The sequence below is a fragment of the Pan paniscus genome, chromosome 16 (genome assembly GCF_029289425.2).
Source record: "Pan paniscus chromosome 16, NHGRI_mPanPan1-v2.0_pri, whole genome shotgun sequence".
NCBI classification, from domain to species: domain Eukaryota; kingdom Metazoa; phylum Chordata; class Mammalia; order Primates; family Hominidae; genus Pan; species Pan paniscus.
The window spans coordinates 57,796,630-57,823,264 of record NC_073265.2 but is presented as its reverse complement, the minus strand read 5'-3'; the positions used below and the strand labels follow the sequence as shown (position 1 = coordinate 57,823,264).

The 26,635-nt window shown below is 48.0% G+C and overlaps 1 protein-coding gene across 1 annotated transcript in view; it reads right to left on the bottom strand.

The window, feature by feature from the left end:
- CORO2B (coronin 2B) overlaps positions 1-26,635 on the bottom strand; it is a 209,333-nt gene that overhangs the window by 166,497 nt on the left and 16,201 nt on the right. The window contains exon 2 of the mRNA XM_063596756.1: positions 25,527-25,591. The gene's annotated coding sequence lies outside the window, so the exon portion shown is untranslated. The remainder of the gene's footprint in view (positions 1-25,526; positions 25,592-26,635) is intronic.

The window sequence follows — 26,635 nt, the reverse complement described above, 5'->3', positions numbered from 1 at the left end:
CAGGTAAAGTTGTGCTGGAAGCCTGGGGGATGTGGGGTGGAGGGGACATAAATCCCTTAACAACCACCAGAGCTCTATGCTCTCTGTGTGCCATTCCTTTGGGGGAAACATGGCACCTCCTAAATTCCCATTTTGGATCCTATCCCTGGAGGCGCTAGGGAAAATTACCCGGGCTGTGCCATGGGAAACCCAGAAGAGTGGTGCTAATTTGCACAAGTCCCCACAAGATCGTGAGGAGAGCTGCGGTTCTGCTTCCTCTGGTCCCCTCGGGTTGTGCAGGCTTTTCCCTCGTACAGAATCCACTAGTAAGATGACTGGCTTATGCCTAGCACCCTGCCCTCAAGGTCCTGAAAGCTAGCCCTGAAAGGCAGGAGTCTAGGGAGCACAGCTGGAGAGCGGCCCTGACCAGCAAGGAGCAGAGAGGAGGAAGATGGGTTGTATGTGGAGGACAGTGCTTGGAGAGACAGGAGGCTGCACACTGCCGGCTGCTGGTGTTTCCCTTCAAGAAAGAACCTGCAGGCTGGGCGCGGTGGCTCAGGCCTGTCATCCTAACACTTTGGGAAACGGAGGCAGGAAGATCACTTGAGGCCAGGAGTTCAGGACCAGCCTGGGCAATATATTGAGACCCTGTTTCTACAAAAAAAAAATTGTCTTTAATTAGCTGGGCATGGTGGCATGCACCTGTAGTCCCAGCTACTCCAGACCCTGGGGTGGGAGGATCGCTTGAGCCCAGGAGTTTGAGGCTGCAGTGAGCCATGATTGCACCACTGCACTCCAGCCTGGGTGACAGAGCGAGATCCTGTCTCAGAAGAAAAAAAAAAAAAAAGAAAGAAAGAAAAAGAAAAAAAAGAACGAAAAAGAAAAAAGAAAGAGAAAGAAAGGAAGAAAACAATGAATGAACTTGCAGACCAGCTGTAGGGAGCACAGTTAGCAACCTCCAGCACCTCCTGTCTTTCACATTCAATATCCGGATCTTCCCAGGCAGCCCCCCAGCCAATGCCTGAGCACTGCACGGGTGCAAGTGCCCGGCCACGTCATCCCATTGCGGGACTCTTCAAATCGGCAGTCTCCACCGGGATCTCCCTGCTGGGCTGGCGGAGACTTGGTCAGATCCGCATCGCCGTCTGAGGCTCTCCCCGCCAATCGTCCTTACACAGGTTTAAATCCCCAACAAACTTCTTGCACTTCTAACGGGCGTCTGCTTACCAGAGGACCCCAACCGGCACACATGCCAAGAGCCACACGCCTTGTGCTCTCCGTGCGCGCGCGTTTGCGGGAGACCTGCTGGTCCTGGAGCGCCGCAGCTCCGAGGAAGGATGCGGGCCGCGCCCCCTGGTGGGCACGCGGTGGAGCTGCACGTGGAGCGGTCTCGGGCGCTGCAGCCTCACCGACAGTCCCCCTGGGAGAACCCCAGAGAGCACTGCACCAACCGGAAAACCGGAAACGGAGGCCCAGACAGGGAAAGGGTTAGGGAAAGAAAAAGTCTGGGGGCCTCTTACCATCAGCACGCTTGTTCCGTCTGCTCCCCGTCTGGTCCCTGCAGCTCTTTCAGCGGGCCGGCTTGGCACGATCAACTTCGCCCTCCCCGCTACCCCCTCACCACCCCGCTGACGCTCCCTTCTCCGTTCCCAGACTCAAGACTGGGGCAGGGATTCTGCTTGTATGAGTGCTCCAAACCATTCAGATGCGAGGGGTCTTCTGACCGCACTTTAAGAACGATTGACCAGAACTTCTAAAATGGATGTCTCGGAGGCTTTTTAATTCTCCGGGAAAGAGAGAGTCCCAAACTCTCTGAAGGCTGTCTCTCTTCCTGCCAGTGGACGGGGGAATTAACCGGCTGATTATTTTTTCTTACGCAAATGCTCTTTGCAAAACAAAGCCCAGGGTAATTTCTACATCAGATTTTTAATGAAATGCGCTGCCGCTTTGAAGTAGCACTGACGCCACTGAGTCAGGTCTGCTCCCTGCCCCTGTGGGGTGCCGGCCGCTCTCCTGGCAATGCCCAGCCACACCTCGCGCATTTCTAGGTATTTACCCCTCCCAAGCAGGAAGAACGGCGCCTAGCGCGTGGTAGGAGCTCCGAACATATTTACTGACTAAAACTGAAGATGGTAAAGTAGGGAAAGACAGACACGCTCATTCCTGCGTGGCCGGCGTGGGTCACCTCTTCACCCACTATCGCATTTTATTTCTCACAACACCTCCCCGCGGTGTGTACTAAGACCTGGAGATGAAGGAACTGAGGCCAGAGAGGGGAAGTAACTTGGCCAATGTTACCCAGCCAGTCAAGGCAGGGCTTTGGCTTGCCCTGAGATCCACCTGGCTCCTTGCACCTCTCCTGCAGCCTCCACAAAGGCCTAGGAAGGAGGTGGGTGACCCCGTGTCCACACTCCCCTATTATATCGCAGACCACATCTGTCTGGAGTCAAGGGGGAGAGAGGCCAGCACGGTGGCTCATGCTTGTAATCCCAGCACTTTGAGAGACTGGGGTGAGAGACTTGCTTGAGCCCAGGAATTTGAAACCAGCCCGAGCAACAACGTAAGATCTCATTTCTACAAAAAATAATAAGTTACCTGGGGGAATGGTGACGCATGCCTGTGGTCCCAGCTGCTCAGGAGGCTGAGGCAGGAAGGAGGATTTCTTAAGCATGGGAGGTCATTGAGGCTGCAGTGAGCTGTGATTGTGCCACTGCACTCCAGCCTGGTTAACAAAGCAAGACCCTGTCTTAAAAAAAAAAATTGGTGAGGGGGAAGGGAGTTTTTGCTCTCCTCTCCAACCCCACCTTCCCAGCCATTCAGGATTCCAGCAGGACCCCTGGGCCTGCCAGGCAGGGGCAGCAGCAGACAGCTTCCTGAGAAGCTGGGCTTGGATGTAGAGATGTTTGATGCCTTGGGGGCTCACCAGCCCTGCTGTGTAGTCCTGCAGCGGGTCAGAACACCAACCTCACCTGTCAACTTCTTATCTGCCCTCCGCCAGGCTGGTCCAGCTCACTGACTCAGCCCTACTGAAGCCTCTGTGCCCGCACCCACCCTCCCTGCCATTCCACTGCCAGGCTGCCCTGCCTGCCATTGGGTTAAGGGATCCCCTAACTGTGCCCCAAAGGCCTATCACAGTGCCCAGTGCCCTTCATTTACCTTAAGGTGTGTGTTGTGGCCTTCCGAAGTCTAACTGGACAGACATAATATATTACCTGGGAGGTGTGGACTATGACCAGGACCTCATGCTGTGTAATGCTGGCAACTCTCACGCCTGTCATTTGCTGTACCCCCTCTTCCCTAACTCCTAAAGGACCATGACTAAGGCCGTGGAGTCCCAGTTAGCATGGTGCAAACTGATGTCAGGCTGCCTGGGTTTACGTCCTGGCATTGCCACCTTGCAGCTCTGTGACCTTGGGCATTTACTAAACCTCTCTGTGCTTCAAAGTGATAATGAATGGAATGGTTACATATAAAGTGCTTAGCACAGTGTCTGGCCTGTAGAGAGGCCTCACTGCTGCTCTGGTTAGGATGCTGCCCTTCCCTTTGTGAAGCTGGGTATACCCAAGGCATACTTAGGTTTCCATCCCTGCACTGCCATTTTCCAGATGTATGACCTTGGATTGATTGGCCCCTGAACCCTAGCTTTGTTATGGCCTTGTATAGATTGGCCCCTGAACCTCAGCTCTGCTGTGACCTTGGATACATTGGCCCCTGAACCTCAGCTCTGCTGTGACCTTGGATACATTGGCCCCTAAAGCTCAGCTTTGATATGACCTTGGATAGACTGGCCGCTGAACCTTGACCTTGTTATGACTTTGGATAGATTGGCCCCTTAACCTCAGCCTTGTTATGACCTTGAATACATTGGCCACTGAACCTCAGCTCTGCTATGACCTTGAATAGATTGGCACCAGAACCTCAGCTCTGCTATGACCTTGGATAGATTGGCCCCTGAACCTTAACCCTTCCAAGGTTGTGTTCAGGATTCAGCTCTGTAATGTGATCCTCTATGAATCCCTTTCCTCTGTTGGGGGAAAGTGCAGGCAGGGCAGGGTCATTTGTTGAGCTGTGTATTCCCATGGCCTCCTGGCAGAGGCAAGTATGCTTCGCATTTTCTTACGCGAGGGGACATTTATGGCCAAACCAAAGCAGAAGTTGCCAGCAATAGCCATCTCTACCTTTTGACTTTCCTTTTCCCAAAGCTGGAAGCCTGTGAAAGGGAGTGGTTATGCTGAGTCCTTGAGTGAGGCTGGAAGGGAACTGATTATGACAGGAAAGAAGACAGACTGGGATGGGGGAGGAAGATTCTCGTGAGTCCCCTCCTCACTAGGAAGGGAAAAGAGGCCCAGGGATCCCACAAGGAGAACTCTAGGAGGTGGCCAGGGCTCTGCAGAGGTGGCTTCATGACAAGGTCACGTGGGCTTGGGCAGTGAGTCCCTCAGCAGCCACGGTCACGAGTCAGGTCCTGGTGAGATCTGGGAGGGGGAGAAGACCCCGAACAACAACCAAGTGGACTTTCTTACCAGTGCGGGAACTGTCTGTGGAGTAAAGAAGATTTAGTGGAAATAAAGTGGGAACTCAACCACACCTGAGTTTGTGACTGGGCTTCAGCCACTCCACACACCAAGCCCTTGTGCTCTGCAGAGCTGCCTTTGGGGGTCCTTTCGACCCTCACGTCTCTGGCCTGAGTGCTGTAGGTCCTGGTGTTATCACCCTTGCACTGAAGGACCTTGTGAGTGTGGCAGTCTTTCTATCTGGGAAGGGGGACTCCTCCATAGACTCACATTTATGTCAACGAAGGGAATGTGGGTGAGGAGTTGTAGGGACCTGTGCCTGGCTTGAGAATGGGGAGGTGTGCCTCCAGCAATGACGCCACCCAGCTGTTCTTTGGAAGCCTGGGGGAGCCCTGCCACACTCACTCCCTGGCACTGGCCGGTGCTCCAAGAGGCATGGGCTCTGCTCTTCCAGGGTGGCCCCAGCGCTCATCACCCTGTCTTTCTTCCTGCCACGCATCCCTGTCATCCTGTGATTACGAGGCATTGTGGGAAGGTGGTGAGATGAGTGGCTCTCCCTTCTCTGCTCTTCCCTCCTTTCTCTGCCCGGCCCACTCCCTGTCCTGTCTCTGGGCCTGTCCTCACCCCACCTTATCCTGAGCCAGGCACTGCACAAAGGGCGGAGATGAGTGGATTCTCTTCCTTCTTTCTCTGAACCCGGCTCCTCTGTGTGCCCACGATTAACCTTTCCAGTTCTGACAGTTCCAGACCATCTCCCACAGACTCACAGATCACACAGAGGGAGGGGCCAGATGGCCGTCCGTGGCCCTTGAGGCTGGCCCTGCTCATCTTGAAGTTTGGCGCTCAGCACGGACCCTCCTGTGGGACCCCTGTGCCTGTCCCCCTCCTCCCTGGCTCTGCCACCTGGAATCAGAGCAGCATCAGAGAGAGGGGTCTTCCCCCAGACTTCTCTGAGTTCTCCATGGGGAATGTGACCACATCAACTGCAAAGCAAAGTCATTTTCCCATTTTCTTCTGTGACAACTTAATATCATACATGGTTCATCAAGATGCAGAAACGGAAATCTCCTACCACATCAAGTAACCTGGGCCCCTCTCCCAGCATCTGGTACCCATAGACACCTGCTGGCAGGAACATAGAGTAAGGGGTGAGTCCCAGCCATGGGCTGCCACAGCCCATGGAGCAGGCAGCCTTCTCTCCCCACTGCCAAGCCCCCAGCCTCGGGGTGGGTAAGCAGTGGTTTGCAAGTCAGGGGCTATGAGCTCTGACCATGGCTTTGACATAAGTGGTTTGGGTCCCCTTGAGTGGGGAGCTCATTCTCTCAGTCCCTCTATTTACTCATTTGCAAAAGAAGAGACCTGGACTGGAGCCCCCTCTAGCCTTGGTTGGAGGGGAACCGTGGAGGAAGGGAGTGAGGGTTTGTGTGTGGAGAACACACCTGGTTGGGGACAAGATGGCAGGGCCATGCCTCCATCAGGACTCACTTTTCCAAGTCACCTGGGCAGGAGGTTTAACCACAACATCACACCTCCTCATTCAGTGCAGGGGAGGAAACCAAGGGTCTGACATCACCCGGCGGGACCCTAGGAGAGGGTTGGTGCCCCTGAAGAGTGAGCTACATGTTGGCCTGCCTTGATGCTGGGCAGTGTGGGAAAGGTGCCGCCCACCCCAGCCCCAGCCATGTGGTAGGGTGGGCCTGGGAGAGCCACCACTGTGCAATCCATTCCTTTCTGCGCTCACACAGCCCTGGGGTTGGGGTCATAAGTTTTGGAGTCAGACAGGCCTGACTTCAAATCCCAGAGCTGCCTTGCACTGGCTGTCGAGTGGCCTTTTCTGACCCTGGCCCCACACCCTGGGGGCCTCTTCCTGCAGCCCTGGAGTTTGACTCTCTGGGAAGGAGCCCTGGCTCTGTCCCTTCCTAGTCATGGGACTTTGAGCAACTGACCTGACAGCTCACTTAGCCGCTCTGAGACTCAGTTTCCTCATGTATAATGAAGTGAGAACACCATCTTTTTCATAGAGTGAATGAGATTAAACCAATGATGTGGGTGAAGTGCCCGGTGCCAGCCTGGCATGTGGGGAGTGGGCAACAGACGGTGGGGCGGGGGCTGTTACTCTACACATGAGGAGAACGAGGTTCAGCAGTCATAGGACCTCACATGGGTGCATTTCAGGTGCCCATCTTCTGGCTAGTTCTGCAAAAGGAAGGTGCCTGGGCTGGAGATCTGCCTGGGGGAGGAGGTAAAGATCAGCTTAGACTCTGGCAGCTGGAGGTTCTCCAGGTGGGATTCCCCGCTTTCCAGGTAAACATCTCCTGGCCTCTTTGGGGTTTGCTTGGGCCCTCAGCAGAGCTTGGGTAGGAAATCTGCTCAGTATTACGTCCACCAGCTCCACGTCCCGAGGCTGGGATCCTTGGAGGGTCCTTCCACAATGGGCACCTGTGAGTCCAGTCCACTCAATTTCAGCTGCTCACCTCCCCAAATGTGACCAATAGCGCCACCTACTGGCAAAGCCAAAATCTGTTACTTGGTTCCTCTCTGTCTCCCCATACTCAGGTGGTACCAGGGCCCGACAAGCCCACCTGCTGAGCCCTCCCTAAGGGGGCCCTGTCACCGCCTCTCCAACCTGTCTCTGCTGTGCTGTGCTCATCTTCCTTCTGGACTACTGCTCAGCCTCCAACATGGTCTCCCCCATCCATTCTTGCCCCTGTAATCCTTCCTCCTTTCAAAACTAGTGACCTTTCTAAGATTCCAGTAAGATTGGTTCAGCCACCCCTGCTCATAACCTTCAATGGCTCCCCATTGCTCTCAGGGACACATCCAAACTCTTCATCATGGCTTGTAAGGCCCTGCGTGGTCTGGGCCCTGCCCTCGCCTCCTTCCTCTTCTCTGATAACTTCATCTCCTCTCCCCAGCAAAATCTTCACTGTGCTACTTGCGGGGCACAAACGCACCAGGGGCAGTCCTGCTTCTGGACTTTGCCCAGGCTGATGCCTCTGCTCCTTTGCTGGAGTCACTCCCAGTTCTTTAAAACTCTTCTAGACATCACCTCCTCCAAGAAGCCTTCCACTTGTAACAAATGGCCACACATGTGGTGGTTTAAAATAGCACAAACTTACTCTCCTACAGTTCTGGAGGCCATAAGACTAAGATGAGTGTTATGGGGGCTAAAACCAAGGCGTCGGCATGGCTGCATTCCTCCTGGGCGGTTCGGGGGAGAATCTCATCCTTGCCTTTTTTGGCTTTGCATTCCTTGCTCTGGGCCCTTCCTTGTATCACTCCAGCCCTTCACTTCCATCATCACATCTCTCTCTCCAACCCTCCTGCCTCCCTGTTATAAAGATCTTGTGATTACATTTAGGACTACCCAGATAATCTGGGATAATCTCTCTATCTCAGGATCCTTAACTTAATCATATCTGTAGAGTTCCTTTTGCCACATCAGGTAACATGTGCAAGTTCTGGGCATTAGGACAAGGACACCTTTGCTGAGAGCATCATTCAGCCGACCACCCCTCTTTCTCCCAAACATGGATGTGGTGCCTTTCTTCTGTGCTTACATGGCCCCTGAGATTTCCTCTTTGTTGTACACATCCACATCCACATGTGTGACTGTCCTTTGACTCGTCTCACTCCCCTGCTAGTCCCAGCTGCAGGGACTGAGCTGTCCTTTGTGCCCCATGTTTCCGGGGCCTGGCGTGGTGCCTGGAATATAAGCACCATGGGCTGAATGTTTGTTGGATGAACACATGTCTGTCTCTCTGGCTTCTTCAGCCACCTAAAGACTGACAGCAGGAAGCGCAGCTCTGAGGCAGCCTCTGCAACCACTACGTGTCCTGGTCAGGCTCCCTGCTTCCTTCCTGTCTGCTCCTGGGAGGTAGTGACCCCAGCAATCTAATAGGTTGGGAGAACTTCTTGAGGAAAGGTCTGGTGGCAGGATCAATGATGTTGAGATCAGAGGGGCTGATGCTTTGGGGTAGCTGAAGGAAGCATGCGATTCTATGATGAGGAGTGATGGAGAAGGCAGGGAAAGAGGGAGGAAAGGTCTTCACCATGGTATAGGGGCCTCCAGTGTGTGCAGGAGGCAGTCTGCAATGGGGGAGGACGTGGCTCCAGCCAGCTGGTTTTAAAAAGACTGGAGACTCGTAGGCACACACTCTGCACACAGACTCCTTCTGATGGGGTTGTCACCGAGGCAACAGATAAAGCTGGTTACCCAGCAACAAGGCCCTGCCCCCCCACCCCCCCGCGTCCTCCTATGGCCATGGCTGCCCCTTGGGAGTTTTATGCCCTTTCTAGATTGCACGAGTGTTTAGATGGAACCAGATTTCCTCTGTGTCCAAATACCAAGGATAAGCAGATGAACAGGGGTCCTTTTGTGATTCTTGTGGTCAAGGGTCATGGATGAAGCATCAGAAGAGATGGGGGCCAAGGTGTCCCAGGCTGGGAGAGCAAAACAAGAGGATGTTTTGGCCTAATCTTTCCTGGGTGCTTTAGTTTTTCCATTTGTACTAAAGTACCCCTGGAAGAATGCCAGTCTGGGATCAGGAGACCTGGTTCCAGGGCCTGAATCTGCCTCTCACTTGCTCAGCATTTTGAGCAAGCAGCTTCCCCTCCTTGGTCCTCAGTTTCCCTATCTGTCAGAGGACACTCTGGGGATGCTGATGACCAAAGCCCCTTCTGGGTTCCAGAACCTCAGGGGTAGAGAAGAAGCAGGCATCTCCGTGCTCCCTGCCAGGTCTCCCCCGGCCCCCACCCACCCATCCTTGCTGCCATGTCTGGGTCTTGATGTATGGGAGGAGAGGGGAAGGTGGGCCATCGGTTCTGGGCCTCACTTCCACGAAGAACCCCAAATAGACTTTAGATCTCATCATCAAAGAAGTTTTAAGAGTCATTATCATGTTTTATAAGTGAAAAGTATTAATTTGTCATTATAAACATTTAAAATAAACTGCAGTTTTTGTAACTCTATTTGCCATTTTTCATTTTAAAAATATACCTTAGTCTAAAGGATAGATGGCACCAGGCCTCTGTCCATCTTCAAGAGCCCTAGTTCCTGCTGCCCAGGGTCCCTCACAGGGGCTCTGGGGGTCTGGGCTGCCTTCTGTGGGTGAAGGAAATGACGTAAGACTTTCAGAGGAGTGAGGTGGTTGGTTAGGGCCAGGGCTGTGGGCACAGGAGGGGCCCAAGTGTTGAGGAGATTCACTCCTCAGGAAAGAGGAGGCCGGGGAGGCCCAGCTTGGGGACAGCCTCCGGGAACAGTTGTGGTGAGCTGCGCCTCTTCACCCACAGCCCAGTGGGAACTTTGAGGCAAGGCTCTCAAAGGTGAGATGAGCTACCCTCATGCCAGGTTGGGCCTGGGCCTGCGGGGAGGACCCCTGGGGGTTGTTAGCTGGACCTCCTAGTTCCCAGCCCTTTGAGAGTTAGGGGTGAGGTAGGCTGGGGGTCAGGCACTCACACAGAATGAGCCCCCGAGAGCATCCTGGCTCCGTGCCCTGTGAGCAGCCCCTCTCTCTCCATCACACCTTAGTTTCTCCCCACAGCACCCCTGTCTGCCCACTTTGGAAAGCGAGTGCTGGGAAAGGCTGAGCGAGGACCTCCATTCAGGATCACCCAGGGGCGGTCAGCCTGGGCCCTCTTCCCCCCAGAGAGTCAGGAACCTCCTCTCCACCAAGACACACACCCAGTGTGCTGCGAAAAGCTGGTCATCCCAACCTCTCTGAGGATCCCACGCCCATCCTGGGGGTGGGTGGGGTAGCCCATAAGTGGGAGGGAGACTGGAGGTGTGGGGAGGCTCAGGTGTCCCCCTCTGGGAGGCAGGTGGGCTGCGTTCGAGTCCTGGCTCTCTCATGGCTGCAGGAACACAGTACGGCCATTTTAGTCTTGGGGTCCCCCTTTGGGAAATGAAGAGGCTGGGCCCTCCAGAGCCGCCTGCATCTCAGATGTGCTCTGGCTTCCAAGCCACCCACCTGCCTGTTGGAGAAAACCTTCCCGCAGAGCGCCTGCAGGTAGATTTGTTCTGAGACAGCACCACCTGCTGGACATTCTGGGTAGGACGCCTGTCCCTTCTAAGGTGAACCCAGAATCCCAGAACTCGGGGGCGACAGTAATAACGGTCCCTAAAAAGTACCATTGCATCTTCCATACTTTATACTTGGATCATATCATTAAATCTTTACAATCGACCATAAGAGATGGGTGCTATCGTGGTTCAATTTTATAGATGATGAAACTGAGCTTGAGAGAGGTTAAACAACTTGCCTAAATTGGTCGGGGTGTGGCTGAAATTCAGTGCAGTCATTCTGACTCCTTAGCTCCAGAGATCACTAACCAGGCCGCTGGCTTTCAGAAGGGGTCCTGAGGCCCCTGGTGAGCTACTTGCCAAAACGTCATGGCAAGTCAATGACAAAGGTGGGAAACAGCCTAAATCAACTAGCTGGGGCATTGCATCCCGGGGGTTCTTTTAAGCTCGTCTTTGGGGTCTGACCCACTCTGTATTTTCATGCTGGTAAGAAAGAAGCAGCTTCAAATTCGCCCCAGGCAAGCGGGTTTCTCCTTAGAGCACCCCCAGCACACCTGAGACTCCGCACGCTCCATCCACCCCTCAGCTGATTCCACCTTCCGCAGGTTTGGAAAACCTACCAAGTATGGTTTGCAGCCCGCAGGAAGCAGGAAGCAAAGAACTTGCCAAGATTGAGAGAAGCTAAGTAACTTGCCCACGGTCACCAGCAACTTTATTTATTTATTTATTTATTTTATTTATTTTTTTGAGACACAGTCTTGCTCTGTTGCCCAGGCTGGAGTGCAGTGGCACAATCTCAGCTCACTGCAACCTCCGCCTTCCAGGTTCAAGCAATTCTCCTGCCTCACCCTCCCAAGTAGCCAGGATTACAGGCACATGCCGCAATGCCCAGATAGTTGTTTTGTATTTTTAGTAGAGACAGGGTTTCACCATGTCAGCCACGCTGCTCTCGAACTCCTGACCTCAAAGGATCTGCCCACCTCGGCCTCCCAAAGTGCTGGGATTACAGGCATGAGCCACTGTGCCCAGCCACCAGCAATTTTATGCAGCAGCTGGGAACAGAATGTAGTGACCCAGCTTCCAGCTCAGGGCTTTCCCATTCCATCCTCCCCATGGTCCCTTCACCCTGACTCACAGGGGGCCTGGGCTGGACCAGTCAGGGCTTAGCCAAGGGCCAAAGTGGGAGCAGGAGGGAAGGAGCTGGAAGTCCATGCTCAGGACAGTAGGAGGTTTTGGTGCCACAAGAACAGACACATAAAAACAACCAGCCAATCCATAAAAAGACAAAAACCAACCAACCAATTAAAAAAACCCCAAACAATCCCAGATCATGGAAGACCCCAGTGTAAACTCCAGGAAGGAGGACTGACAAAATTGAAAAGTGCTAAAGCAAATTCTCAAAGAGCTGCACACTACATAGCAATATGGCCTGTGAGCTGCAGTTTTACTGTAAATGGCCATTAAAACAGAAAGACCAGACGTAATATACCAATACATGAACAGTGGTTGTTTCTGAGTAGTAGGATTGTGATTTTCTCCTCTTCTTGACAGTCTATATTTTCTAATTTTTCTGCAAAGATTCTGTATTGCTCACGTAATAAGAAAAAAATTATTTGTAAAAAGGAAGGAAGAAGAGGAGTATCTTTATGGTTTGGGAAAGAGGAGAAAGAATTTCTAAAACAAAACATAAACCAATAGGAAAAAATTTAACAAGCTAAAGATATTTGCCATATATATAATCAACAAGGGACTGTGATATGATATATAAAGAACTCCTGTCAATCGATAAGAAAAAGATATACAACTTAAGATAAAAATGGACTAAGAATATGTATAGGTAATTTGCAGAAGAGGAAATCTAAGTCATCAATAAGCACATGAAAAGTTGTTCAACCTCACTGGTTGTACCACTTCTCATTCATCATGTTGGCAAGAATGGAACAGTCTGAAAGTATTGAGTATCAGGAAAGATTTGGAGACATTAATACTCTCATATGCTGCTGGGAGGAGTGTAAATTAGTAAGACCGCTTTGGGGAGAAATTTGACAATAAGTAGTAAATTTGAAAATGCACATAGCAGTTTTGTTTTGAGATATATTCCTAGAGAAACTTTCATATGTATGCACAGGGAGATGTATGTGCTGTGGTGTGCTGGAACTGACTTGTACAGCTTGCAAGACTGATAGTGTTCAATTCTTCCCAACTCTGCATTTAGTGATGTCCTGTTGGCAGCTTGAAATCAGTCATGGCGGGAGTGTTTCAAGACAGCTGATGGTTAAACATTTGCCAGCACATCACTGCAAATAGGTTATTTGCAGCTTTGCTTTTAAGAGAAAAGCATTGGCTAATCTAATGTAGACTAGCCATTAGTAGAAGAACAGGCGAATAAAATGTAGTATTCTTATTCTATAAAATAGTGTACAGAATTTAAAAGAAAAGAATTAGATGTATGTATCAACATGGATTGATTTTTTAAAACATATATATATATATATGTTTTTTTTTAGATGGAATCCTGCTCTGTTGCCCAGGCTGGAGTGCAGTGGCATGATCTCGGCTCACTGCAGCCTCCGCCTCCTAGGTTCCAGCAATTCTCCTGCCTCAGCCCCCCAAGTAGCTGGGATTACAGGCATGCACCACCATGCCAGGCTAATTTTTGTATTTTTAGTAGAGACAGGGTTTCACCATGTTGGCCAGGTTGGTCTCGAACTCCTGACCTCAAGTGATCCACCTGCCTCAACCTCCCAAAGTGCTAGGGCTACAGGCGTGAGCCACCACACCCGGCCAAAAACATACTTTTAAGCTAAGAAAGCAAGTGACTGAATGAAATAGTCCATAAGATATGACTATGTAGATTGAAAATAGTATTTAATATTTATGGAACATATGTCTGTATGTAAAGTAATTTTTAAATTGACTGGGAAGATAAATACCAAATTTGTCATGCTAATTGTCTTTGGGGAGAGGAGGGCTATAGGAAGGAGATAGAGGACTTTATCTGAGGTGTTTTATTTCTTTTATTAATTGTGTATAGGCCGGGTGTGGTGGCTCACGCCTGTAATCCCAACACTTTGGGAGACCAAGGCAGGTGGATCATGAGGTCAGGAGATTGAGACCATCCTGGCTAACACGGTAAAACCCCGTCTCTACTAAAAACACAAAAAAATTAGCATAAAAAAATTCTGCATAATGAGTAGTGCTGGCAAAATATTAACAACTATCATTGTAGATGATAGAGTTGTGCATGCCTGTGATGGTCTCTGTATTTTCTGTATTTTTAAAATAAAGGAAGCAGTGCTATAAACTTTCTTGCTCTATTTATGATTACTATAATTAGGGAGCCTATGATTATGGGTACAGGTAATTTTTACAGGGTCTTTTTATTATGAAGCATAATTCCAGAACAGTTGAGTTTCTCTATGTGATTTGCCTTTATCTTATGGACACTAAGTAAGATTATAACTAATCGGGTTGCTCTCTTTGCATTGGCTGCTAGGAAGCTCAGCTGCAGATATTTGGCCTGAAAACCTCTAGCAATTATCCTGGACCTCCTATTTGCATTTACCTCATTCTTTGTTTTACCTTCTCTTTCTTACTCTCACTTTTTATTTGCTGTGATTTCTGCATTTATTTGTTTTATAATTTACTTCATTTTGTATCATATTTAAATTTAGAAACGGCTTCAAGTCTTTTCTGGAATTAAGCTGGCCATAAATTAATTTATTTTTCAAATCCATTGGTACGTAAGATGCGATCCGACAAGAGAGGGTGAAAGTCTCCTGATTGCTCACCTAAAACATTAGCTAGTATTAGAGGAGTATTCCCCCCTCTAAAGAGCCAGGAGATGGAGTGAACAGAGGGTTGCAAATACTAGCTAAGGTCAAAGTCAAGGTCAGCAGAAGAAAAGGTCATCATAAGACAAGAAGGGGGCAGGTAGAAGGCAGGATCAGGAGCATAACAAGGCCACATTCATCATTCATTTATTCATTCACTCATTCATTCATTCATTTAGTAACTATTGAGCACCTGGTCAGAGGCAGACAGACTGCAAGGGAAGAAGAAATGTACTGCACTGGGCAGAGGAGGCAGGCCAGGCAGAAAGCCAACAGCAGCTCCTGGTGGCCCATCTAGACACCTCAGGGTCTAGAATTACCAAAACCCAGCTGGGGAAAACCCACACACAGTAGCCAGGTAGTCTGGGCTGGAGGTGGCTGGTTGTTCTCACTCTGACAGGATTCCCCGCAGGTCCCTGGAAATCTTGGAATCCCTTGCGGTAGCTAAGCCAGGATTCAATTTACAGACACTCATTCCACACACATCCCAAATTGATGCATGGTATTGCAAAGGTGAGAAAACAGAAGAGATTACAACTGGATGGTGGAATCTTAAAGCAACTACTGGGAAGCCTTGAAGCAAATTACTCAATATCCCTGAGATGAACTTCTTCGTTTGCAAAATGGACACTACAATCCCTTGTCCGGTCAACCTCGTGACAGCAGAGAGGACTAGAATAGAATGGACCATCAATAGGAGAGTGGTTTTATGTGCGTGAAGGAGCACCAAGTCGATTTTCTACCCAAGCAACTAAGGGTGGCAAGGACGGCTCACTGTTGGTTTTCTGCCCTCCACAATGAGTGACATGAGTTGGCAAAAGGGGGAGGGCAGAGAGAGGTGGGGTCTAGGAGTTTAGGAGACCCCGTGCTAAGCAAATGAGTCCCTTTGGGAGGAAATGCCAAGTCTCTGAGTGCCATTGGCCTTGACAGTCTTCCAGGGCCCTGGCACAGCTATCCGCCGCTTTCCCAAAGCCACACCTTTGAGGCTGAGGGCTGGGGATGCCCCACCTGATGGCAGCTCCTGCCATCCCCGGGGTACCCCCAGCCACCCAGGCATGCCTCATTTACCCCAGCTCTTCCCCCTACAGCATTGGACTATGATAGTTTTCTTTCCAAGGAGTGATTCTGCCAGGAACTAAGGAAGGGGAGGCCCCTTTGGCTCCTTCAAATGCCACCCTGGCTGTTGCCCAGTCCCCCTCTCCCAGTATTACCCCCCCTGCATTCCTGTTGCAGGCAGGGGTGTAAAGGGAGGGGCTCTGAGACTGATCCTGGAGATTGGGGCCTAGCCTCAGGGAGCTTCCAGAAGATGGGAAGGCCAATGGGGAACCCCCTTCTTTATCTCAAGAACTTTAAAATGTAGCAAGCAACCACACAACACACAACTCAATTCAAAGAATTGAATTTCCCACCAGGGTATGACAGAGGCTGGAGCTGGGGGAGGGGTAGAGTATGAAGGCCATGAACTTTGGAGTCATGCAAATTTGAGACCTGACATTTATAGCACCAAACGCCTTTCCATAGCAATACAAATTAAAAAGTGAAAATAAATGAATTAAACACCCACACTGAAAAATTAGGGGAAAAAGTCGTGAAGACTCCATGGCAAGGTTTTCTGAGGAGGGAAATCTACCATCTCCCAGTTTTTCCTCCAGCGTGTGTCACTCTCAGAGGAGTCCTGCCCTGCAGCCTTCATGTGGGGCATGGGAATCTATGGACACCGATTCCCACCCGTGCAAGAATGTGCCTTGCAGGCCGGGCATGGTGGCTCAAGCCTGTAATCCCAGCACTTTGGGAGGCGAGGTGGGCGGATCACGAGGTCAGGAGATCGAGACCATCCTGGCTAACACGGTGAAACCCCGTCTCTACTAAAAATACAAAAATTAACCGGGCATGATGGTGGGCGCCTGCAGTCCCAGCTACTCGGGAGGCTGAGGCAGGAGAATGGCGGGAACCCCGGAGGCGGAGCTTGCAGTGAGCCGAGATTGTGCCATCGCACTCCAGCCTGGGCGACAGAGCGAGACTCCGTCTCAAAAAAAAAAAAAAAAAAAAAAGAATGTGTATGACAAGCCTGTGAGCAGATTGGCTATGAAGGCAGAGACCTGGGGCTGCTATTGGCCCAATGACATGGGCTTCCACCTACCCAAGGCTGATCTAGCTCCTGCCACTTCTGAATGTCCAACTTGTCCATAATGGAGACCAACATCAAACCCCTGAAATGGCATTGTTTCCTTGAGGAGACCAACCTGCCTCCTGGTGGTAAGTTGACTGCATCAGGATCCTCTTATCCTGGAAGGTGCAGGGGGCCATCCTCTGCATCCTCCACCTGGAACAGGATGGATACCATCACATGGTATTCAAACACTGTGTTTTCTCCCCTAGTTGAAGCAGGGCTGTTTGAGGGCATGGATGAGTCCTAGTGAGTCGCTCAGACCCTGGCAAAAACGAGGGACTCAGTCCATGTGTGCAGAGTGGGTGGGCCAATAGACATCAAATGATGACCAGTGTCACACGCCCATGCACACACACTGCATGTTGTTACATCTTGTTACTCCTCCCAGTAGCCCTCTGGGGAAGATATCATCAGTATCTCCCTTTTACAGATGGGGAAACTGAGCCAGAGAGAGATATAGTTGCTTGCTCAGGAGATACAGGGCCAGATGTGGATCCACAGTGGACCATCAGCACCTCTGTTCTGATCACTACACTGCATGGTTGTCTGTCTACAGAGCTTGGGGAAGGAAGGCATGAGTGGGCTGGGGTGGTCACCAAGGCGGGGTCTGAGATGCTCCTTAGATAATCAGAGGAAGGACTAGGACAGATATTCTAGGCAGAGAAACACGTGACTGGTCCAGCAGACTGCTTGGTCTGAGTAGAGGACTTGAGAGAGGTAAGGGCCAGGATCTGGAGTCATGGCGGGGCTTCCTGTCACCTGGGCAGCGTGAAAGGCTGCTGGGCAGAAGGCTGGACAGGGTGATGCCCGGTTTGGCAGTCACCGCAGTGTGCGTCAGGAGGGTGGAGGGAGGGACTAGGGCAGGAGGGACTAAGGCAGGAAGGACAGATGGGAGACATCTGCAGCTGTGTTGGGGGAGGACTGGAGACCCTGAGATCAGAGGCAGGCATAGGAGTTGATAGAAGTTGATTAATTCAAGAGTCATTACAAAGGAAGCCTTCTTTGGAGGCAAGCAGGAGGGTCTGTATGGGAATCATGGACTCTGCCCCTGGGAAATTGGCCTTGCTGGCCTTAGAGTTGCATTTTTTAGTTATTCTCACAAGCCCCTGGGGTAGGAGGAGGAAGGAGGGGACAGGGTAGAAAGATGGGGATTGGGGATCCACCAGCCCCCATGCTCTTAGCCTCTGTCTCTGCAATGCCAGGAATGGGCTCAGACACCAAGATAAACAATGTGTTGACCTGGCCCAGGCTGAGAATGATGCTGATAGTGACTATGAATCAGCCCTAGGCTTTGGTCCAGGAGAGAGAGGCATTTCCCAGTCAGGGGGAGGGAGCAAGCCAACCACTGTTCTGGAAATTTCCACTCACATTATCTCCCTCTGACAGGGGAGCAAACTGAGGGCTCCAGAGGGGACATGACTTGTTCAAGGTCACATAGCCAGTGAGAGCCAGTCTTTGAAAATGCATCCTTCTGTCTTGAAGGCCAGGGTCACTGCAATTTGTGGAGATATCTGGCCATGCAAAGCCCCTCCACCCCCCGATCCCTGTTGGAAGCCTTTCTGAGTTGTCTCCGTCAGTCTAACCTGATGCTTTTTGGACTCACATTGCCTCGGTAGTTAGGAGTCTCCTTTGTTCTGCAGTAAACCAAGGCATCCCGAGGAGCCTGGAGCAAGGCATTCCTTTTCAATACATCCGGCAGCTGATTATCACTCAGCAAGTCACACATTGATTGCTGATTGTCAGAGCTAGAGCAGAGATAACAAAGGGAAGCACACACGCCACATGGGCAGACACTAGGGCTGCTCCAGAAGGTTCCCATCTCCCTCCTTCCAGGCACATGGTAGCACTGCATACCTCTGCTCTCTTTGGAAGTTAAGTGAAGCCATATGACTTGCCCTGACCTATAAAAATGTGAGCAGAGGTGACAAATGACCCTTTTGGGCAGAAGCTTTAAGAGCCAGTGTGGAGTTGGCTATGTCTCCTTCCTGCTTGCAGGGATGAAAGCAGGCATTGCCACGGAGTCGCAGGTGGCCATGAGGGTGCCCCTCCCTTCTGCTCCACACTGGAGCCAGAAATAAACTCTTATTGATTTTAAGGGTGGTTGTTGTTAGCACAGCTTAACCTAGCCTATCCTGACTGACACAGAAATTTGTACTTAGAAGTGAAGTGCTGTTAAAGCAAAAAACAACGAAAAGATGCAGTATTCTCTTAGAGATTCAGTGGCAGCAATAAGGAACTGATGTTGGAAGCTGGAGAGATAGCTATCCATGCAGTGGAGAAACATTTGGTGAAACTCTCACCTGTAATTACTTGAAATGTAGGGAAAGAAGTTTGAAGACAGAAATTGAGTAGTGTGTTTTGCTTGCTGTTGGCTGCATTTGGCAAAGTACTGCAAACGAGATGAGTTCAGAAATTGATTAAGGATGGGTCAGCCTAATACATGAATGCTTATGATAGGATCAAATTTGGATCCTTTGGGGTCTTTTGCTTCCAGCCAAGAAGTAGTAAGAGACTGGATTTACTAGCCCACCTGAAACAACTAAAAATATGAAACACTGATTTTCAAGACACCAGACCTCAGGCAATGAAGTCATCCCTAAGACGCAACAAACAAATGAGACAGTCCCTGTGACCGTCCCAGCTTGCTGCGTTGAGAGAGTTTCCAGACCATGGTGCAGGGAGAAGGAACACAGGCGGGTCCCACAGACTCCCTGGGTTGAGAGGGTAGAAGGAACTGAATGTAAGGAGGCCCAGGCTGTCAGAGTTCGCAGGGCACAGGACTGGAGAGAAGAGAGCCACACAGAGGGAGAACTCCAAAGAGCCACCAAGGGTCTCCCTCAGGCATTTAGCAGAGTTTGATCAGCACCTGCGTGTGAGGAAGCCCCATGAGCCAGCGAAAGAATCACCCGAAAGGGTTAGAAGGAACAGCACCAGAAGCTCATGCAGGGCCAGTAATAGTACCTGCTCTCCAGCCAGACTGAAAAACCTCATAATTTATAGGGCACTGGACAAAGCACTCAGGAGGATCTTGTTTTAGTAGCTGGGGATGATTAGCTCTAGATGTTGTTTTGCTGAAACTGACTCACCACTGGCACTGTGATTATGGTATTGACTGCAGTGATATAGATTCCTTCGAGTTCAGCTTATTATCACCTTGTGTTGTATGATGATCCAACTCCCCCATCACCTTTTCCTCCATCCAAACTACTCTAAAGCCTTTGTTCATATAGCATTTTTGATGTCACTGAGTATGAACTCATTTATGTACTATATCCTTCTGATGCTAGTCCTTAAAAATAAAATAGTACTACTTGGTGCCAATAGGACTCTTACTCAAATGAACATGATGACCCTGAAATCACATTATGGTCCTTAGTTATAAGATGTTAAATAGATCAATGATTTTCTTCCTTTTTTTTTTTTTTTTTGAGACAGGGTCTGGCTCTGTCACCCAGGCTGGAGTGCAGTGGCACCATTTTGACTCACTGCAGCCTCCACCTTTCAGGCTCAAGCCACCCTCCCACCTCATCCTCCCGAGTAGCTGTGACTATAGGCACACACTACCACAACACCTGGCTAACTTTTTAATAATTTATGTAGAGATGGGGTTTTACAATATTTCCCAGGCTGGTCTCGAACTGCTGAGCTCAAACTATTTGCCCATCTCAGCCTCCCAAAGTGTTGGGATTACAGGTGTGAGTCACCGTGCCCTTGCAGAGGATCTGAAAAGTCACGACTATTTTCATAATAATCCTCTTTTTTTACTGTATTAAAATGTGTACTGATGGTGCAAAAGCAAAGGTGGCTAAAACTGCTGGTGCTTTTAGCGTGAATTAGGGCAGACTATACTGACAGTCACTGACTCTCTGTGTGTGTGTTTGTGTGTGTGTTTTAACCACCATGCACTTGCAGTTTAAAAAAAAAGCCAATTTTACTTAAGAATGTTCTTGACGAGGCAGTTAAAATTATTCATGTTATTAAATATTGACCCTTAAGTACTTGCCATTTTAATATTCTAACTCAGTGTGACAAAATGGGAAAATGTATACAGCAGCTCTGCTGCATACAAAAGCATGGTGATTGTTTAAATGAAAGGGACTGGTGAGACTGAGTTGTGAGCTAAACTGCACATTTTTCATTGAACACTGGTTTTACTTGAAAAACAGATAAGGTAAAGTTAATCAGACTTGTGTATTTGGCAGACATTATTTTGAAAATAAATGAAAGGAGCCCACCACTTCAAGGAAAATAATTGACAATCATTGCTGCCAATTATAAAATTCAAAATTTCAAGTGCAAATTAGAATTTTGGAAAACTTGCATCTGCTACTGTGGGATTGACAGCTTCCCAATACATTGTGATGGGTCGTGATGTTAAGTAATGTTGTTTTTTAAATACTGTATGATTAAATGTGTCAATATTTGGAAGATCTACATAATTCAGTGAACTAATATTTTCCAGGTGATCAAAGTATGATGTTTCAAAATCATGCACAGGCAAAAATCCATTTAAAGTGCAAGGTTGACAAATGGATTTTAATGTTACAGAGTATGAAAACATACTGATGTGATTTCAAATTCCACATTGCAACTAATCTTTAAGAAATTCCTACTAGTTGAGTTTTGGTGCATGGTTAAGGGAGAATATCATCAATTATCTTCAAAAACTGTTAAAATACTCCTCCCTTTTTCAACTGCATGCTTGCGTAAAGCCAGATTTTCTTTATATACTTTAACCAAAACAACATACCACGATAGATTGACTGCAAAAGCAGGAAGGAGAATCCAGCTATCTTCTATTAACCAAACAGCAAAGAGATTTCCAAACAATGTCACTCATTCTATTACTTTTGTTTGTTTGGGATAATACAAATACTTTGATTAAAATATGTGAATACATAATATGTTTATTGCTGTTATTTAAAAATGCATTAATAAGTATTTCAAAATGTTCTGTTTTTCTATTATGATAAATATTATTATTACTATTATTTATTTGAGACAGGGTCTTGCTCTGTCACCCTGGCAGACTCAATCTTGGCTCACTGCAGCCTCAACCTCCCAGGCTCAAGCGATCTTCCCACCTCAGCCCCCTGAGTAGCTGGGACTACAGGCACACACTGCCACGACCGGCTAATTTTTTTTTATTTTTAGTGGAGATGGGGTTTTGCCATGTTGCCCGGGCTTGTCTGGAGCTCCTGAGCTAAAGTGATCTGCCTGCCCTGCCTCCCAAAGTGCTGGGATTACAGGTGTGAGCCACTGCACCTGCCATGATAATTATTGATAGACATATCTCATATGTTCCAGTTATCAATTTACTGACTCTCAGTTCCAAATTTATCCTTCACTACCAGCTCTGCAAAAATGGAGATGGGCCCATTAAATAGTTTTCTTTTGCCACCTGGCACAGTGGTAAGCGTTGTCAGTAGAGGGCGCTACAGAGACATAGCAGAAGGAAGGGATTTTCCCTCACTGTGTTCTCTCAGCAGGCTCCTGCAGCTTGTGGCTTCTCTAGAGCCCAGCTCTGCTGTCTTGTGGCTAGCCTTTATCTTTGGTTACTGGACTGTCTCCTATGACTCTAGAAGCCTGTGGGCATTAAATAGCTTAATACACTTCAATTATAATGCAAACATTTGAATTTTGACACAAAAACTGAGATGTAAAAGTGTGATTACTGTTCTGTGGTATAAAAATGTAAAAGGATTAATGGTTTTTCAAACCATCAACACCTCAGGACTTTAGCCAACTGACCTCTTAGAAATGAAGATTCCCTGGCCATATCTCCTTCCCTGATCAAATAAAGTGAGACCCAGATCCATGAGAACCTACAGGCTACTGGAATGACACCTCTTTAGAATGTGAGAAGTCCTAATAGGTCCAGGGATCCTCTTCTTTTCTCCCAGTAGGTCTGGGGAGGTTGGGAGATGACAGTAAAGCTGGGTTTTTTTTGTTATATTAATAAACTTGTGAGTTTCTTCTCTCTAGGTAAAAGCTTTTTCATTTAAAGTGAACTTGAAGACTGGACTTAAATCAAAATAATGAAGAGAAAGGACCAAAATGGGGCCAAATCAGCTGGGACAATGTGAGCTCTGACCATGCAGAGAAAAAAGGAGAGCAATTCATATGCTGAAGCCACCGCAGACTCCAGCAGTGGATGCCAGGGCAACGCCCAGGACCTCCTCACAGTCACCAGCCCAGGGTACACCCAGGACCAGCCCCTCCGCAGCTGAGGCCAGAGGTTCCAGAGGGCACATACTGTGTCAGTCTAAAGCCCCAACTCTCCTGTACTGCCACATCCTGTGTATTTTTACCGAATGAAGCCAAGCATAGCTTTGAAAATATACATTATTTTATGCAATTAAAAGTTACTGAGGGGCAGGTGGGCCTCCTGGAAAGCTGTGGCTATTCCCCTCTTCCTCCACACACACGAGGAATCTCAGGGGAGGCAGAGAAAAAAAGGAGAAAGGGAAAAAATTATTGGGATCAATTAAATTGTAGGATTTCTTGCTTCTGTTACCCAATGGATAGTGATTTGAAGAAGATCAGATCAATTACTAGAGAAAAAAACAAAATTATATATTTCTCTGAATAGTTAAAGGTAACATAAGTAAATTTGTGACTTTGCTACTTGGATATACTTTATTCTTCCACCTAAATGATACCTACTCTATGAACAAGGATCCCCGCCACACACCAGAGAGCTGATGCTCAACACATACTTATTAAATGGAAGTTACTAAGCTCCAACCATGTATTCTATAGCAGGAGTTGGCAAACTTTTTCTGTACAGGACCAGATAGTAAATATTTTAGGTTTTGCCACATAGGATCCCTGTAGCAACTACTCAAGTCTGCTGTTGTGGCTTAAAGGCAGCCATAGACAATATGTAAACAAGGCTGTGTTCCAAGAAAATTTATTTAAACACTGCATGTTCTTACTTATAAGTGGGAGCTGAACAATGTGAACACGTGGGCACAGGGAGGGGAACAACACACACTGGGGCCTGTGGGGGAGGCGGTGGGGAGGGAGAGCATTGGAAAACATGGCTGACACATGCTGGGCTTAATACCTAGGTGACGGGTTGACAGGTGCAGCAAATCACCATAGCACACATTTACCTACGTAACAAACCTGCACACCCCTGCACATGTACCATAGAACTTAAAAAAAAATTAGCAAAAAGGCCCCAAAACTTTATTTACAAAAACAAGCAGTGGGCTAGTCTGACCTACTACAGCCATGGGCTGTAGTTTGCTAACCTCTGCCCTAAGTCATAGCAGCCAGAGTGCCCACGCTATTGCCTAGTAGTCTCTGGAGAATAATGGCCTCTCCTCTTTCACCCTCCAGATCTCATGTGAGTGCCCTCACAGCCAACTCTAATCCAGAACCACCCTGAAGGGAACTCTGGGAAATGTAGTTCTTGGCTTCTCCTCTTCAAGGGGTGGCAGTGATGCTAAATTGACAACAGGTAATCCAGCATACCAAGGTGTCTGAATCACCTAAGATTTATAGGCCAAGGTGCCAGGATGATAGAAACCAACTTTTCAGAATCACCTATTGTTCTTTGGATTAAAACACTAGATTAGGCTTGTGTGTGAGTGACACAAAATCCAAAATAAAAGTGCTTCAGTGAGGCAATTTAATTCTGCCTCACATCAGGTAGGTTTGGGGTGGTGTTCCACAGTGGCAGGAGCTCCTTCAATCTCGATACTCCACCATTCGTGGTTTCCCTGCCAGCATCACTTCCTGGCTCCAGGTGGCTGCAGGAAGCAGGCCAACATTCCAGCCAATAGGAAGGAGGAAGGGCTGATGAAGGGCATAGCCCCTCCATTTACAAATATTTTCCAGAAAGTGTCTCTGCCACTTCTGTTTCCATGTCATTGGCCAGAGCTTAGTCACAAGGACAAACTTAGCTGCAAGACAGAATGAGAAATTGACTTTTTATTTCAGTTTTTATTCAGAAATTTAGTTTTTAGCTGGCCATGTCACAGCTAAAAATCAGTGGTCTATGACCAAGGAAGAAAAAACAAATATTAAAACACTATCAGTGGTCTTTGACATACCAAAGTATCACAATCACACTTTGCAAAGGCTAAGATTCTGAAACCACATCACGTTATTACAGGCCAGTGTTACAGAGTTGCATCATATTCTTACAGGCCAACGTTCTGAAATGCTGTGCTATTATAGACCAGGGATTCTGAATCACTTAAGATTCTCATTGGCTAAGGTTCTAGAATTAAATAGCAGTTTTTTAGGCCAAGATTCCAAAGTCACATAAGATTCCTACAAGCCAAGATTCAAAATCACAAAACCTAATAAACCAACCTTTGCAAGTCACATGAAATTCTTGTGATCAAGCATCCAGAAATATATGAGATTTCTAAAGAACAAGTTCCAAACTCATGCAAGATTCCTACCAGCCAACGTACATGGAGATCAAGATTCCAAAATTAAACTGAACTTCTTGTAGACTAGGCTTCCAGACTCACACAATATTCTTGTAAAGCAAGTTTCTGACGCCATACAGTGTGATTATAGTGCTATTCTGACAGCTATGATCCTGGAATCAAACATATTTTCTATTTCAAGCCAAATTTTCAGAATCACATAATGTTTTAATAAACTAAGTTTTCAGAACCATATAAGTTTATTATAAATCAAGTTTCCAGAAGCACACAAAGTTATAAAATGACATAACATTATTAAAAGCCAAAAGTGCAAATCATATATCATTTTTAAAGGTCAATGTTCCAGAATCACCTGAAGTTCTTTCAACCATTGTATCTAGAAACACACAGCATTCCTAGAGGCTAACATTCCATAAATCCATACAATTCTTACAAACCAAGTTTCCAGAATCAAACGATGTTCTTAAATAACCTGAGTTCTTGAATCCTACATACTGCTTGTAGATGACATTCCTGGTCTCTGGTTCCTAAGTCTCCCAAATGAGCTAGCGATTGAAGTTGACTGTGTCCTCCCAAAGAAGGTTCACAAAATATTACCTTTTTCAATGCCAGTGGCAGGTGCTCTCTCTCTCTCAGGAACCCCAACAGATTCTAGAAATGTCCTACGAGAGGCAGGAGGAGCAGAGTGGTATCAACACTGTATGAAAGCTTAATAATAATAATAATTAGAACAACATTTATTCAATGTCTACCATGTGCCTCATACTAAGTTCCTGACATACTTCATCTCATTTAACCACCCCAGCAACTCTGTGGTTGACTTATCTTTGTAATTAGTTATCATCAATATTCTCATTTTATAGATTAAAAAATCCAGTCTCAGAAAGATTAGGTAAGTTGACTAAGGTCATACAACTATGAAGTAGCAGATTCCAAATTATAACCTTGGTTGTTGATTCCAGGGCTACAGAGAGATGCCTCCAGCATTGAGGCAGAACATAGGATAAGGATTTCTTTTATTAGGCCTCTACCTTTGGGATCAAAACTGCTAAATTCCAACAGAAACATGATCAAAGGAACCATCTGAAGAAATGATCCTTCCTTGGGGTGGGCAAAAGGTGAGGTGCCTAGGAGACTCAAGAGAGGCATACATCTAAATAAGGTGGTGATATGGTGTGGCTGTGTCCCCACCCAAATCTCATCTTGAATTGTAGCTCCCATAACTCTCACATGCTGTGGGAGGGACCCAGTGGGAGATAACTGAATCATGAGGACAGTTTCCCCCATACTGTTCTCATGGTAGTGAATAACTCTCACAAGATCTAATGCTTTTATAAAGGGAAACCCCTTTTGCATGGTTCTCATTTTCTCTTTTGTCTGCTGCCACATAAGATGTGTCTTTCGCCTTCCGCCACGATTGTGAGGCCTCCCCAGCCACATGGAACTGTGAGTCCTTTAAACCTCTTTTTCTTTATAAATTACCCAGTCTTGGGTATGTCTTTATCAGCAGCATGAAAATGGACTAGTACAGCTAGTCAGGATGAAGCTTCCAGTGCATTCTCATGTAACATAACCCATTGTGTTGGAACATGTAGGAAGAACCAATGCATTGGCTAAGCAGCTGTACCCTTCAGTGTGTTTTCAAAGGGTAAGTTAGCAGTCTTTAATTGGCAGTAAATAGGGAAAAGGGGATTCCTGGACTGGCT